Consider the following 17,086-nt stretch of genomic DNA (forward strand, 5'->3'; position numbering starts at 1 on the left):
GTCTCTCAGACCTGGGGAGCAGGTTGGATGCCTCCTGAGAGACTGTTATGATTCTGTTCATCATCATCAACATTTATTTATATCTTCAAAAATGAAATCCTTATAATTATGGCCACTGAGCTAGAAATGTGATACAAACATTAAACTGTTTATTACAGCGAAAACACGGTATAGGTTAAAAATAAAGAGAAACCAGTTCAGGCTCGATAAATCAACAGACAGCCGGGTATTGCAAAACTGCAGATAAATGATAAATAAAGTACAGCAGGTAACTTAGCTGAAGCCAGATGACAGCAATAGCCAGGAGTTCTCAGGAATTATTAGTTAGTAGTGTGTCCAGACATAAGACAGACGTCAGATAGGTTTCCAGGAGATAAGGTACAGGTGAGTTGGCTAAAACAAGGATATCCACAAAAACAGCAAATAAGAAAGCAGGTAATACAGGGACAAACAAAATTTGCAGGCTCAGGAACAACAATGACCAGCAAGGAAGTCTGGAAGAAGCGGTATATATATATATGTGAGGCCCTCAAGTGTGGGCAATTAACTAGCTGTGCTTGTTAACCCCTGACCTAATAGTGGGAAAACACAGCAGCATCTCTGGTGTTCCACTGGTACTGCAGGGTAACATAACAGAGTCCAAAATAGTCCCAGAGGCAGATCGCAACAGAGACACTGCATATGGTGACCAGTAAGTTCTGTATTTTGTATGTATGTGGGACACAAGGTCCTGCACATAAAAAAGGGTGTTCCTGTGTTAGAAGCTGGACAGGCTTGGGCTTATGTTTCTGTTTGTTTATCCTTATGCCTGGAGAATAAACCTAGCTGAGGCCCGGTGAACCAAGACTCTGGACTGGTGTGATTTAACCGGCGTTAAGTGTGTGAAGTGCAGCCTTCTAACCCCAGGAGATGGCACCCTTAACCTGATCTTGTGCTATAATTATAATTATATAATTTGCCTGAATATAGTGCAATGAATGCATTGCAAATTAATGCAATGAAAAATAAAAATTGCCTTGTCTCACATTTAATCCTGTTATTTTAATAAAAATACAAAGCACGGTAACACTGTTAGTGAAATAATACATATCAATAAAACCAATCATGTGATGCCAGGTGAATAATATTACACTATGAGGTCCTGTAACTACCAACTGTCTGCAGGGGAAGGAGTACGGCAGCCACTTCCACACCTGGAGCTATTACAATAGACAGCTGTAACTTAAACATGTTCATGCTACATATATTATCATGTTAAATGTGAAATAAAGTAAAGCAAAGGTTAATGATTTCAGTCATGAAACTTGAACCACAAACACATAACACAGTATAAAATGGAAGTGATACACAACACACTTCTTGGAAACGCTACTATTTAAAGATCCCATAGTTTGGCATGCACCTAGTGCGGAGATCATGCTACAGTCACCGGCAGGAACTGATAAGTGTCTAATATCCTTTTACCACTATATAAAAAGTGACTCGAAAACTTAGCTGTATTAAACCGTTCTCGGCCAAGTTGTAGTTTTTATGGTGGTCCTGATGCAGTTGCCGGGATAACCACAAGGGTCTGCACCAGTACTTGGTGTACTTTATAGAGTTGTATAAAGTTCACTCCAGGCCAAGCTGTTCATTTAGTATTTCCTGGTCAAGCTGTTCGGTCCCATAGGCAGCCTACGGGGCTATACATATAATATTCTGGCCCAGTTGCTAGTTCCATATCTGTTAATGGTGGCTTCCTGGCCAATCTGTCTCGTGTCTTGCGAATCCTGCCCGCTCGGCCCAAGGCTCTCTACCGAAATGGTAGGGATCTGTACCCCAGTAACCCTACTCCAGTAGGCACACCATGGGAAACAGATCCACGAGCAGCTCCCGATCAAGCCGCGTTCCCCTCCTAGCAAGATGTAAATAAGATGCCAGGTTTAAAGCAGGAGCCACAAGTAAGTTGGTAAGAGATGACACTCTAACACCAGGCTCAGAAGAACCATCAACACACCTTGGACCCCCCCTTGCAGGCCTTATTAAACTGTCTAGATTTGCCAAGGTGGAAATCCTGTCCTGCAGGGTTATCCTAAGTTCACTATGGATGTCATTGGTTCCCAAATCCTTAGGGGATGGAGATGGGAATGGAGAGCTGTCATCCCTTCGTGGTCTCCCTCCTGTTTTGGAGCCCAGGAGTCTGGTGTCATCGCGGTGAGAACAACAGCTGCTCAAGTCAGTTATTGATAGACTTATCCTTGTCTATGTTAGAGAGCCTTCCTGTCCTCACGTTTTCCATGATTTACTGATGTAAAGTGGCTTTGGATGATCCAAACTTCCTGTTATTACTGTGGGTGTGGAAACTTGGCCGGGAAATAGAAAAGAAACCATTTTGGAATCAACAGGGATTTGGGTAACCCACCTGGCTGTATTTAAGAACTTGGTGGGATTAAGTCGCAATACAGATGGATGAAAACCAACAGTGCCACTTTATAATGTTGAGTTATGGGGCTAGATTTACTAGACTGCGGGTTTGGAAAAGTGGAGATGATGCCTATAGCAACCAATCAGATTCTAGCTGTCATTTATTTAGTGCATTCTACAAAGTGACAGCTAGAATCTGATTGGTTGCTATAGGCAACATCTCTACTTTTCAAACCCGCAGTTTAGTAAATATACCCCATGGTCTTCTGTCCCACCTGTCTATTCAATTTTTATATACCTGCACTGTAACATAACAATAACTGCGTTATTCAGTCATCACAAAACTCTGTATGTTTTGTTTAAGACATGTGAGGTTCCTTTTTTTAGCATTATACAAGAACATAAAAAGGCAGATTCATTTATCACACAAGGAGTTAGCTTTCATTTCCTTCTAGAAATGCTGAACAGAGCTGCTAATCAGTGACCATCCACGTCGGGTACAACACAAGACATGAGAAACACGTATGTCAGAGTCTGCTTGTGTCTCTTGCTCGTCCCTGGTAAGTCACCATATCCCGGGGGATTACTTAAAGGCAGCTGCACTTGGCTGCCCACTTATAGGAGGCCCCTACCGATCAGTGCTTTCTGTTTGACTATGATATTATAAGCATTATTGTGTTCTATACTTATTTCTATTGCCATTATGAGTAATAACGCGTTTATTTGCATCTCTGTACGGGTTTCCACCTCTCCACTTCATAGATATGTACCTACTGCAATTTTACTAAACACCTTGATTCATCTGGCTTAATTCTGTGCTCTCCAAAAATATCTATGTATAGTGAGGCAGAGTTATATATATATACATTGCCTCTAACTGGGTACACACTAATGTGCTTTCAGCCGATTATCGGGCCAATCAGACCATAAACGACCGATTGGCCTGATTCACATTAGTGTGTACCCTGCAACTATGAACGATTGTTATTCCAAAGCCCATCGTATCGTTGAACAAGTTAAATACTGACTGTTTTTTCATGTAGCAGACAAATATCAACTTTAAATTTCAGTGTACAATAAGCTATCAAGTATTTGTGCGCTACATGAAAAAACAGTCAGTATTTAACTTATGTGCAAAACAGAATACTAATTTGCACCCCTTGCATTGTAACATGGTTTTGTCCAGGAGACTGAAATAAGAAGCTTCTTAAGTTAAGATCCTTAATGAATCAGGCCCATGGTCCCTGGGTACAGGTATATAGAAGGCACAGAGAACAGCAGAGGTGCGTCTCTTCCAAGGGTGACACAAATACAAAACCTTGCAGAATAATATAAAGACATGTCTGAAAAGCACAGGAGAAAGCAAGCAATATTGAAGAAAAAATGTTGGTGAAGTTATAGGATGACGCATACAAGCCAGTATCAGTCATCTGAGAGTGGTTACCCCATTTAATTGTTGGATATCCTTAAGTGACCACTAAGCTTAACATACATGTTGCTTTAAAAATACTGGGGGCATTTGTGGTTCATAAATTTATTATAACAAAGAGATCTGAGATATGAATGTTCTTCATGACGAGAAACATTTCTGACTCGTGACTGGTAAAATGGACATGTGCAATATCAAACATCTCAAATTCTTTGTTCACATAGGAACTTTTAGACATACATTTGTGCATTTTATAAGATGGGTCTTTTTATTTTATTGGAAACAAGTGTTTTATAATTTTACTCCCCTCTTAATGTTAGTTTACATTTGGGCCTTATTTAAAGCAAACCAATTAGCTGCAAGGGGTTCAAGTGTATTTATATTTTTTGCATGTAGGGAAATATTTGCTTCCCTTGTATGTGCACAAAAATACTGCAGCTTTATTTAGTACACGCCCCCTCCCAACTTGAAATCTGCCATCCATTTTAATTATATTTTCTGTCCCTTTGCAGCTCTTTGTAATGTTTCATCCTGCAAAAATAAAATCTCATCTTTGCAAATCCATGCATAACCCAACGCATAAGCAGCACGGTGGCTCAGTGGTTAGCACTTCTGCCTCACAGCACTGGGGTCATGAGTTCAATTCCCGACCATGGCATTATCTGTGTGAAGTTTGTATGTTCTCCCCGTGTTTGCGTGGGTTTCCTCCAGGTGCTCCGGTTTCCTCCCACACTCCAAAAACATGCTAGTAAGTTAATTGGTTGATGTCAAAATTGACCCTTGTCTGTCTTTGTATGTTAGGGAATTTAGACTGCAAGCTCCAATGGGGCAGGGACTGATGTGAATGAGTTCTCTGTAGAGCGCTGTGGAATTAGTGGCGTTTTATAAATAACTGATGATGATGATTTATACAGGAATTTATCAGAAGTGAAGATATTACAGTAAAAGTTGTAATTGTGGCAGGAGGTCTTTTTCCTTTGCATAATGTTTCCTATATTGAAAATGTAACAATTAAACATCTGAAGTTCTGACAAAGTAAGATAACTGTTTATATTTACAGTACAGTGTTTGTGAATGTGACAATTGGTCTTTCCATTTTGAAATAACTTGTATTTTAAGTTTACTAGACCTTTAAAATCTTTTATGGTGTGAGAATAAGACATCTAGAAGACAGTTTAGACCTGAGCTTATGATTTGATGTCCAGTTTTATTTTAATTATGTGTCTCTTGAATACACAGGTTTATCTGCAGGAGCTGAACATGTGACAGGATCATTGAATGATAACCTGACGTTACCCTGCACATATCCTGTCAGTCATGGTACAACCACAATGTGTTGGGGAGGAGGCAACTGTCCATTAATGGGATGTAACAATAAGATCATTTGGACAGATGGCAGCAAAGTGACCTGGAGGACATCTGACAGATACCAGTTACTGGGGAACATATCACAGGGGGACGGGTCCCTGACCATCACTGGGGTGACCGAGGAAGATGAAGGAACGTACTGCTGCCGGGTGTAGATCCCAGGATGGTTCAATGACCAAACAAAGAGATTAATTGTCAAGCTCCAAAATGGTAAAAATCCCTACTAAAAAGGATACCAACACCAACAGTGTAATTTGCTACGCTCCCACTGTGTGATATTACAGAATACATTAGTCAACATCAAATGGACAGATAGACTGATAAAGCTAAATCATATATACAAATGGTCTTGCTGGAATTAATATAACCACAACCCAAAAAAATGCAATAAAAAGACAAGTAGCAAATTATTAGATAGACAACCAGGTATAGATGATAAGGTATAACTTCCTTTGCTGTCAGCTCACAGAATAATATTGTATAAGATTTCAACATATTTTTCACCAGCATACATATGTTATGTAGTATGCTGAATCACACGTATTTTAAGATATGTGAAGCCAAGAGTACCCCTGGGATAGCGGGGTCTTTTGAACGCGTTTTACGACTGCGTTTTTTACTTAAAATGGGACCGACTCTATAATTGGGACCAGAGACATTTTTTGGGGAAGACTGTACAGGTCCTGATCTGGTGTCTTGGTGCTTCTAATCTATGTAGCACAATATATTGGTTAGCTCTGATGCTCTACCTCTCCAGTATCTCTGCAGAGAGAATTTAGTCACAAAAAGTGACACCTACAGGTTATATAATAAGCAGATTAAAGAATATGCTAAACAGAAGATAAACAATATACAGCATATTTTAAAGAAATAAACTTCAAAGGTTTTAAATTTATTGGTGATAGTTTACTTTTATTATAATTTGCCTTCTAGATTCTCATTAAAATTTTCTTTTTGCACCAGGTTCTGAAGATCCAGTATCCGTCCCAAAAACACCGGTTCCTGACACTGTTCCATTTCACTTCAAGGAGAAACAGGTTCGATCCATTTACCCAAAACCAGCCATGAAGCAAACATTACAAACTGTCATCACAAATGGGAATGTTCAGGGTGTTACCCATTATTTCTAGAGAAAGGTTTAATCACATATTTTTTTTTTCTGGCTAAAGTGATTCTTTTAACCCCCTAAAAAAAAAAACGTATCCCCTATGGGCTCATTCCCATCAAATCTTTCTCTAGCGTTGGCACTGAAGCATTTAAACAAAAGATGAGCGTTACGCAGCTTTTAAGAAACCTGGGGGTAAATGTATCAAGCTGAGAGTTTTCTGGCAGGTTTGAAAAACGGATTCTAGTTATCATTTATGTAGTACATTCTACAAAATGACAGCTAGAATCTGATTGGTTGCTATAGGCAACATCTCCACTTTTCAAACCCGCCGGAAAACTCTCAGCTTGATACATTTACCCCCTGAGCTCTTTTAAATATTGGAAGTGTAGAGCAACTACCTCTCTGCAGTAATGAAACAAGTCTCAAAACCCCATTAAACTGTCTCAAAAAGCTAAAAAATCTCGTTTGCCAGAACCGAATTTTTTTTTTTGTAATAGTAAGCAACGGTTTGATAAATGGGAGGGTTTGTATCCCAGCAAGGTCTCCAAGCCGTAAACACAGTTTGAGACCTTGTAGTTTTGATTCATACGATTTGAGCAAACCAGACTGTAAATTTTCCCTCTTGGGGGTAAATATACGAAGCTCCGATTTCTGCAAGTCGCCTGAAATCAGCGAGTTTGCAGGGGAAATTTTAAGCGGCGCTGGCTTGTCTGCATTTACAAGGCAACGCCGTTTTAAATTTCCCCTGCAAAGTCGCAGATTTCCGGCGACTTGTAGAAATCGGAGCTTCATACATTTACCCCTTGGTGTTCACAAGCCTTCAGATTAAAAAAAACACTCCAGGTATTGATTATTGTTTTACTTGAAATATTTTATTAAGTTTAAACATACTTGCCAAGTCTCCTGAAATGTCCGGGAGACTCAGGAAATAAAGCTATGTCTCCTGGACTCCCGGGAGAGCGTGCAATTTTCTTGCATCTTAGCCACTTCCTATTGAAGTAGCCGAATGACGTGATTCATCTCATTTTGGCCCCGACCGCGACAAAATGACGTTTCCATCTTGAGAGCGGGTCCAAAATGCCGCAATCGGTTGGGTCCCACCCCCTTCCGCCCTCCCACCACGTCCCGGAGCTCAATCAATCAGTCGGCAAGTATGAGTTTAAAGTAGGAATTCCACTAAATTGGGCAACTTTTACAGACCTGCTGTTTCCCCTTAGTAGAACTGATACAGCTTAAAAAAAAAACGTATTTATTAATGAGCAAAACTTACCAGGTGCGTCTTACACTGCAGCAACACACATCTCAGTCAACTATCAACATGTAGCTTCCTGTCTTCTATATGGTACACACATCTCAGTCAACTATCAACCTGTAGCTTCCTGTCTTCTAGATCTTTTTTTAGTTTTAACTTTATTAACAACTTACAAAACACATACAGTACACACATCTCAGTCAACTATCAACTTGTAGCTTCCTGTCTTCTATATCTTATTTTAGTTTTAACTTTATTAACAACTTACAAATCACATACGGTACACACATCTCAGTCAACTATCAACCTGTAGCTTCCTGTCTTCTAGATCTTTTTTTAGTTTTAACTTTATTAACAACTCACAAAACACATACACACATCTCAGTCAACTATCAACTTGTAGCTTCCTATCTTCTATATATTTTTTTAGTTTTAACTTTATTAACAACTTACAAAACACAAACAGTATAGTAAGTTTTGCAATATGCAATAAATTAACATTATTCTAAATGATTGAAAGTTTCCCCTTTTCTCAGCCCCACACCAGTTTACACCCCTTACTTTGGTCATGGACTCATCCATAGTGTTCAGTAGATTGAGGCGCTCGCTTCTTTCATTATCTATTAAATAGGGGGCGAGGTGGTAGAAGTGGTGGACCCACGAGCTGCTTTATGGGCTCTGACAGCTATAGGCATATGCCCAAGTAGAAATCTGGCCAATCATAAGAAGTATGTTTGTTTGAAGACTCGACAAAATAATATTTTCCAACATTTTTTTCTACATTAATAGTAAATTCTCTTGTATTCTAGCAGAGGACAGATTTGCAAGACCTCCCGGTGGGCAATAATGAATATGATACTACTGTCCCTATTGTTGTCATCACAATCATTCTCCTAGTATCCCTGCTGGGGATGGGATTCATTTGTAAGTAATCCAGCTATTATATTGTTATTATTATTATTATAATAGTTTTTTTACTGTATTTATTGCCAACATCCACAGCGCTGTAAAAGCAGTAAAATTTAATTGCACATATCCTGATAACAGTGCACAAACACATAATGAGAACAGAAGGTCAGATGACAACGAGAGAAGATGCCAGACATACTCCCCAATAGTCGTTTGTCAGGACGGTCGTATCATAAATTCCGAGGAAGAAAAAGGTTGGGGATTTAGGGGTGGGGCTTTGTTATTTGGGTGTGTGGTTTGGGCAGATCGGAGCGTGGCCTGGGTGTAACGTGCATACCATAAATTGGCAAATGAGAAATGTTGGGAAATATGGATGCAGTAAATGAAACACAAGGTAAAAGTTCAGTGGTCTGTCCACACCACAGTGGAAAATTGCAGCAGGGAGAACCTCCCACGTCCCTCCCACCCACCTCCCACGTCGTCACAGTGCTGTGTGACTGCTGGGGGTGGTAAATTTCTCAAGCTGCGAATTTCCGGCGGGTTTGAAAAGTGGAGATGTTGCCTATAGCAACCAATCAGATTCTAGTTGTCATTTTGTAGAATGTACTAAATAAATGATAACTGGAATCTGATTGGTTGCTATAGGCAACATCTCCACTTTTCAAACCTGCCAGAAACTCTCAGCTTGAGAAATTTACCACTTGGTGTTGAGGCATAATGTAATAGACAGGGACTGACTGCATAATAACGGGGGTGTAGTGAAGCTGGGCAGTTGTGTGTTCAGCAGAACTAAAGCCTATTCTAATTAAAACCAGGAGAGGTCTGGTAACATGTCATTCCTTGCCATGACCTCTACACAATACAGAGAGCATCTCACTGACCAATATGCAATACAGAGAGTATTCAACTTATCACTATACAACACACATTGCATACTAGTAGCCACTTTCCAATGTTGACCCTGTTCTTTTGGCCACTACATAATGCTGATCCCAGAATGTCTTGTGACTTTACAATGTAGATCTTCAAAGTTCTGATGGCTTTATAGTGGAGACCCCTAAAACTATTTGTGGCATTACTATGCAGACCCAGGATATATGGCAGCTTTACAGATGCCTCAAATCTGCGGTGGCTTTAAAATGCAGCACTCCCCACCCCCAAATACCTTTTTGCGACACAATGCAGATCGCAGATATATGGTGTTAATGCAATGCAGGTCCAAATAGATTACCTGCCCCTCTTTTCCTTCCTGCACTGTCTTTAAGTGAGTTAGAGCTTAAATTTGGCTGTGCTGGGGAGCCAACATATCCAGCTCACGGCTTCCAGCAATATGATTGGTGGATCGTTTTTGATCACTGTGTACAGACCTACCTACACTCTGATTGGTAAATGACCAGTGCTATGCACCAATCAGAGAGCTACACGTCATCCACTGGGAATGATGAAATAGACAGCTAAATATTAATCAAATTTTAGTGGTCAACTCTACCTAACAATGAGAGGAAATCATTTTCTACTCTGTCACCATTGTCAGTCTCAATCTGATTGATATATACTTAATGCATAGAAAGGGCAAGTGCCCTAAATCTTATGAACAACCTACTCATTCTTCCAGTAACAGGTGCGATGAAAATCTCTTCCCATAGGCCTTTAGTTCATTTTAATGCTATTTCAAAATGTTCATGTGTTAACCTACAATCTTATTTCTCTTCCTATTCAGATCGCTATAAAATAAGAAATAAAGACAAATCAAGGCAAGTTCACCTTTGTGGTTTTCATTGACCAGCAAATCATTTATATTATTATAATCTGTTTCCCACCTCATCCAGACTGTACATCTTTGTGCTATGTTTTATTTTTGTTCAGTTTTCCCCCTGTCTGGTGCTGTAGAATATTGTGGTGCTCTATAAATCGATGATAATAATAATAATATGTATTGTATAGCCATACATAAAAAAACAAGTCTGTAGTAACCACTATCTGCCACAAGATGGCTCTGTTAATCAGGTGATATTTTACAAGAAGAGCAGCAATATATCACTGACGAGCCATAAATAATTGGTGATTCGACTTTTCGGACTAGGGTGTTTAATATAGAACAGATTTTCTGGGGGAAAAATGGCTGATTCAAAATGCTGACTTTTAAGCACAGTAATTGCTAAAGCCTAGATATGTCATTATGAAAATAAACATGGGCAATCGTTTGAACAATTTACAATGGCTAATTTCAAGCTGCCATCCATGACTACACAGTATGTCAGTGATTTAGCAATTAAGTGCTGTATTGAAAAGTCATTTTTAATCGCATATGATCATATTTGTTTACTCTGCCGGACGGTCCGGGAGACTATCTTTGGTCAATACTGAAAAATAGAGACATTTCCAGAACAAATTATTAAAACCTGGGCTTGTGTCTGGAAGTTAAGGACTGATGAAAAGCAAAGTTCAGTAACAAATACTGGGGAATAACACGTGTTATATAGTTGATATTAAAATGTAATAGATGTCTAAAATTGTGTTTTTCAGGAGCAGAGTAGTGATGACACTGGAAGGCCTGGGAGGGGCACAGAGACCGGCAGAACAGAATATTTATATACTGGAATAACAGAGACTGTATCAGTATACAGTGCCGTAACTAGCCATTTTAGTGCCCTGGGCGAGACAGCGAACCAGCGTCCCCCCATCTAAGTGGGAGTGTCAATAGTTGAGTGGGCGTGGTCAACCTACTGTAAGGGCGTGGCTAGTGCTTTACACCTTCTAGACTGCACTGAAACCCTCTCCCTCCCCATTCTTCTCGGTCTGGCTTTGTAAGGATCTTTATGTAATAAGCCTCCATAGAATCAAAGTACTTTAAATGCAGCTATCACATGCTAGCTGTATAAAAAATGAATTGGTTATTGAAATAAAACTCAATGAAACAAATTAAAACATAAATGTAACGGTACCATCTGTATCACACTGCCCCTTCATCCCACTGTGCCCTCCATCACAGTTCACCTTTATCACACCGTGCAATGGAGCCATCTTTATCCCATCGTGCCCCCTTATCACCATCACACGAAATTAATATTTATATATATATATATATATATATATATATATACACACACACACAGTGTCTGCCATTCAATACAGAGAGCATTCCTGTGACCGCCATACTATACAGAGAGCATTCCTATGACCGCCATACTATACAGAGAGCATTCCTGTGACCGCCATACGCCATACTATACAGAGAGCATTCCTATGACCGCCATACTATACAGAGAGCATTCCTGTGACCGCCATACTATACAGAGAGCATTCCTGTGACCTCCATACTATACAGAGAGCATTCCTGTGACCTCCATGCCATACTTACCTACCATTGAAGCCAGCCATCCGGGAGAAGGTCCATTGAGGGGGCGTGGCCATGCGTGGTGCACCATTAGGCTCCGCCCCTGCCAATCTTAGGAAATTCTAGCCAATCACAGCAGGGGGCAGGGCCACGATTAGCCCCGCTCCCCGCCATCTTCATCAACGGGGAGATGCTGGATCCAGGATTTTTGCCTGCTCTCTCGGGAGTCCGAGAGAACTCCCAAAAATTCGGGAGTCTCCCGGACATTCCGGGAGAGTAGGCATCTATGCTCCATACTATACAGAGAGCATTCCTGTGACCGCCATACAATACAGAGAGCATTCCTGTGACCGCCATACAATACAGAGAGCATTCCCATGATCACCATACAATACAGAGAGCATTCCTATGATCACCATACAATACAAAGAGCATTCCTGTGACCACCATACAATACAGAGAGCATTCCTGTGACCGCCATACAATACAGAGAGCATTCCCATGATCACCATACAATACAGAGAGCATTCCTATGATCACCATACAATACAAAGAGCATTCCTATGATCACCATACAATACAGAGAGCATTCCTATGACCGCCATACTATAGAGAGAGCATTCCTATGACCGCCACACAATACAGAGAGCATTCTTGTGACTGCAATACAGATAAATACCTCACCTGAAATTAATAGACCCCACCATTAAATTAAGAAGCCCCATCAATAAATTAAATTGACCCAGCAGCACCCCACAAATAAAATAGTACCCATTAAATAATTAGCCCCCACCTAAACGTCACCATTAAATTAATAGCCTATCTCCCACCCATGTTCTATAAGACACCCAACCTCCCTACCCTCATATCACACATTTTATTAATACATCCCCCCCTTCCCTCACACATTATGGCACCATACCCCCCCTTCCCTCATAAAGCATAGCAGCACCCCCCCTCCATAATAGTCCCCCCCTCCCTCCATAATTGCAGCTTACATCCCCCCTCCCTCCCTCCATAATTGCAGCTTACACCCCCCCTCCCTCCATCCATAATTGCAGCTTACATCCCCCCTCCCTCCATAATTGCAGCTTACATCCCCCCCCTCCCTCCATAATTGCAGCTTATATCCCCCCTCCTCCATAATTGCAGCTTACATCCCCCCTCCCTCCCTCCATAATTGCAGCTTACACCCCCCTCCCTCCATCCATAATTGCAGCTTACATCCCCCCTCCCTCCATAATTGCAGCTTACATCCCCCCCCCTCCCTCCATAATTGCAGCTTATATCCCCCCCTCCTCCATAGTTGCAGCTTACATCCCCCCCTCCCTCCTCCATAATTGTAGCTTACATCCCCCCTCCCTCCATAATTGCAGCTTACATCCCCCCTCCTCCTTCCATAATTGCAGCTTACATCCCCCCTCCCTCCTCCATAATTGCAGCTTACATCCCCCCCTCCCTCCTCCATAATTGCAGCTTACATCCCCCCTCCCTCCCCCCCTCCCTCCACAATTGCAGCTTACATCCCCCCCTCCTCCATAATTGCAGCTTACACCCCCCTCCTCCTTCCATAATTGCAGCTTACGTCCCCCCCTCCATAATAGCAAGACACATCCCCCCCTCTCTCCTTCCATAATTGCAGCTTACATCCCACTCCCTCCTCCATAATTGCAGCTTACATCCCCCTCCCTCCATAATTGCAGTTTACATCCCCCCTCCCTCCTTCCATAATTGCAGCTTACATCCCCCCTCCCTCCTCCATAATTGTAGCTTACACCCCCCCCTCCCTCCATAATTGCAGCTTACATCCCCCCTCCTCCTTCCATAATTGCAGCTTAAATCCCCCCTCCCTCCTCCATAATTGCAGCTTACATCCCCCCCTCCCTCCTCCATAATTGCAGCTTACATCCCCCCTCCCTCCCCCCCTCCCTCCACAATTGCAGCTTACATCCCCCCCTCCTCCATAATTGCAGCTTACACCCCCCCCCTCCTCCTTCCATAATTGCAGCTTACGTCCCCCCCTCCATAATAGCAAGACACATCCCCCCCTCTCTCCTTCCATAATTGCAGCTTACATCCCACTCCCTCCTCCATAATTGCAGCTTACACCCCCCCCTCCCTACTTCCATAATTGCAGCTTACATCCCCCCATCCCTCCTCCATAATTGCAGCTTACATCCCCCCTCCCTCCACAATTGCAGCTTACATCCCCCCTCCTCCATAATTGCAGCTTACATCCTCCCTCCTCCCTCCATAATTGCAGCTTACATCCCCCTCCTCCCTCCATAATTGCAGCTTACACCCCCCTCCTCCTTCCATAATTGCAGCTTACGTCCCCCCCTCCATAATAGCAAGACACATCCCCCCTCCCTCCATAATTGCAGCTTACATTCCCCCCTTCCTCCTCCATAATTGCAGCTTACATCCACCCTCCCTCCACAATTGCAGCTTACATCCCACCTCCTCCATAATTGCAGCTTACATCCCCCTCCTCCCTCCATAATTGCAGCTTACACCCTCCCTCCTCCTTCCATAATTGCAGCTTACACCCCCCCTCCTCCTTCCATAATTGCAGCTTACATCCCACCTCCTCCATAATTGCAGCTTACATCCCCCCTCCTCCTCCATAATTGCAGCTTACACCCCCCCTCCCTCCTCCATAATTGCAGCTTACATCCCCCCTCCCTCCACAATTGCAGCTTACATCCCCATATCTACGACATGGGATCCAGTTCACATGTGTCCCTGCGGGTGGAGATTGGGGTGCAGGTGATCTTACTCTCTTTTGAGTGTATGTGTTATGGTACAGATTACCTCACAGTTGTCCTGAGTTGACATTTAGGGGCAAGGTAACCTCACTATAGTTCAGAGATGTAGTTTAGTTGGCTGTCGATCTCGTTTTTTCTTTCATGAAGATGTCTCACCTGGAAAAAGACAGAGGTGTGATAATAGGTTCCTGATATATGATATAGATGTATATATAGCACTTTGAGCCTGGTGTAGGTTTGTCCGCAAAATAGGCCTCACTGACGTGAAAAAAAGATGCCCACAAAAATAACGTCTCTACTCTTGGATCCTTGAGAACCGCACCAATCAGCATGTAGAAGTGAATGCGTATGCATGAGTAAAAGCAATACACTGTATTAAGCGTATCATCATACTGTCTATACGGCAGTCATGATGCACGGTGATAACTTCGCCAGGACCAGACCACCATTGTTCTCCCCTGGAATTTAACAAGCAGCTCAGCAGGTGGGTGGAAGGGGGGCAGCACGTGGAGAAAATCCTGGTCTCTGCCTGTGGCTGGATCACTTAAAAATGACTTAATTGTGGCTGGATCACGTAGAAAGAACTTATTGAAGATATTTATTTTAATTAGGAGTGCAGTGCACCTCTGTATATCATTGCAATTATACTTATTCTTTTATATTGGTATGTGATTTGTATGGCAATGTATGGACTTCTGAAACAGTATGTTATGTTTGGGTTTTGCAACTGTCTCATGTTAATTAGACCTTTCCATCGCTTAGTGACTAAAACATCTGTTGAGTCTGAAAGACAGGAGGAGGTAATTATACTTGCTGGTAGACTCCCTATGCAAGTGATCGCAGACGAATGTGAATTTTGCAAGTTAAATTGCGTTCAAGCAAGATAATAGAAATGTTAAATCCTGATGGTAAACAGTGAATAAAAACCTCAGACGTTGTGGTGCCGCTAGAAGCAATGTAAAAAGGTGTTAAACCCCTCCAGGCTGATTTATGTGCAGGCTACATGAAGCACTGGGATTGGTTAAAGGGGCAGAAGGCCGGATTACCTCCTGCCAAGCTAGTTTACAAAATTGTATTTAAAGAGCCCTGTTTTACACTGAAATGTATTATACCATCTGTACTACTGGATATCATTAGTACCTCAAACTAGTGAATGTAACGGTCCTTTTCACGATTTCCTGAGCTGATAAACATCACTGCTTAAGGAACCCACTTTGACGCCTGCTGTAATTCCTGTGACCTACAGATTAGACCCAGTCTAATCCGTTATCTGGCTGTTCTGTGGTTGGGACCCAGCATCTAGTACCAACGCTCTACCCTGCAGTTCTGGCCTGTGTGGTAGGCCAGTGGGAACCATCCAGAGCAACCCTGATCTGAAGGCAAGAAGTCGGGGTACCAGTCCAGGTGTACCAGCAAGGGGGGTACACTAGCAGCGAGAGTTACCCAGAAAGATGCAGTTCTAGGCGCCGATGTAGGAGCCTAGTGGTGGTAGCAAGCTTCTCCTACTGCGACATTTGGTAGAAAAAAAGGGGGCGTGGCAAGGCAAGCCCAGCTGGTCCCCAACACAACAGACAGGGTGGCATAGGCGGTCCTTCATGTCATACTGCGCATCTCCTTCCCACTATCACCCACCAGCCGATCTCAGCATCACTGACCTGTGGATAACCCTGCAGGGAGGGATTCCCAGCGTGGGAAATTTGGACCTCATCAAAAATGTCTGCAGGGAAGACTTCAGGGTGCTCAAGGATTTCCAGAGCTTGGTGTAGAGTGTCGTCTCTCCTCAGCTCCATCGGGAGAGACGTATCTACAGCTTGGTCAGGGAAATCGTATCTCAGTCAGGCAGACGCTCCAATATGTTAAGGTCAAGGTCAAGATCAGGGCTATATGCATTGGTGGGCATGGAAATAAAACATACTGTATGTGTTGGATTTTACATGAGAATCCATTTATACACTGCACAACATACTAAGCCTGTGCCCCATACAGCCTGCACTCTTCTGGACTATGCCAGCCTGTGCCCCTATACACTATGCCAGCCTGTGCCCACATACAGTATGCCAGCCTGTGCTCTAATACACTATGCCAGCTTGTGCTCCTATACCATACTTACCAGAGAGGGCGTGACTGGAGGGCAGGAGGGGGTGGGACGAGGCCAATCGCGTCATTTTGCCCCCCCCCCCGCGCTAAAACGTAATTTCTGTCGCGGGGGGGTGGGGCCAAAATGACGCGATTGGTCTCGTCCCGCCCCCTCCCGCCCTCCAAAATGGCGTGAGATTGGGATGCGGGAGAAATACCAGTTTGCACGGGAGCCCGGGAGACTGACCCGAATTTCGGGAGTCTCCCGGACTTTCCGGGAGAGTTGGCATGTATGTCCTATACGCTTTGCCAGCCTGTGCCCCTATACACTATGCCAGCCTGTGCCCTATTCCACGGCGGAGCTCGTGGAAGAGAGACCTCGTGGAATTGCGGCGCATGAAGAGAGAAGAACAGCCGGCAGTGGAGACAGAGAGCC

The 17,086-nt window shown here is 42.8% G+C and overlaps 1 long non-coding RNA gene across 2 annotated transcripts; it reads left to right on the top strand.

The window, feature by feature from the left end:
* Positions 1-2,794: 2,794 nt before the first annotated feature.
* LOC142150204 (uncharacterized) lies at positions 2,795-11,375 on the top strand. 2 transcript variants are annotated; one of them, XR_012691066.1, is made up of 6 exons: positions 2,795-2,963; positions 5,072-5,410; positions 6,164-6,237; positions 8,370-8,484; positions 10,190-10,223; positions 10,996-11,375. It is a non-coding gene; the product is annotated as an uncharacterized LOC142150204 (long non-coding RNA). The 2 variants fall into 2 exon arrangements; XR_012691067.1 differs by having other exon boundaries at positions 8,373-8,484.
* Positions 11,376-17,086: the final 5,711 nt, after the last annotated feature.

Source organism: Mixophyes fleayi, chromosome 4 (genome assembly GCF_038048845.1).
Source record: "Mixophyes fleayi isolate aMixFle1 chromosome 4, aMixFle1.hap1, whole genome shotgun sequence".
NCBI lineage: Eukaryota > Metazoa > Chordata > Amphibia > Anura > Limnodynastidae > Mixophyes > Mixophyes fleayi.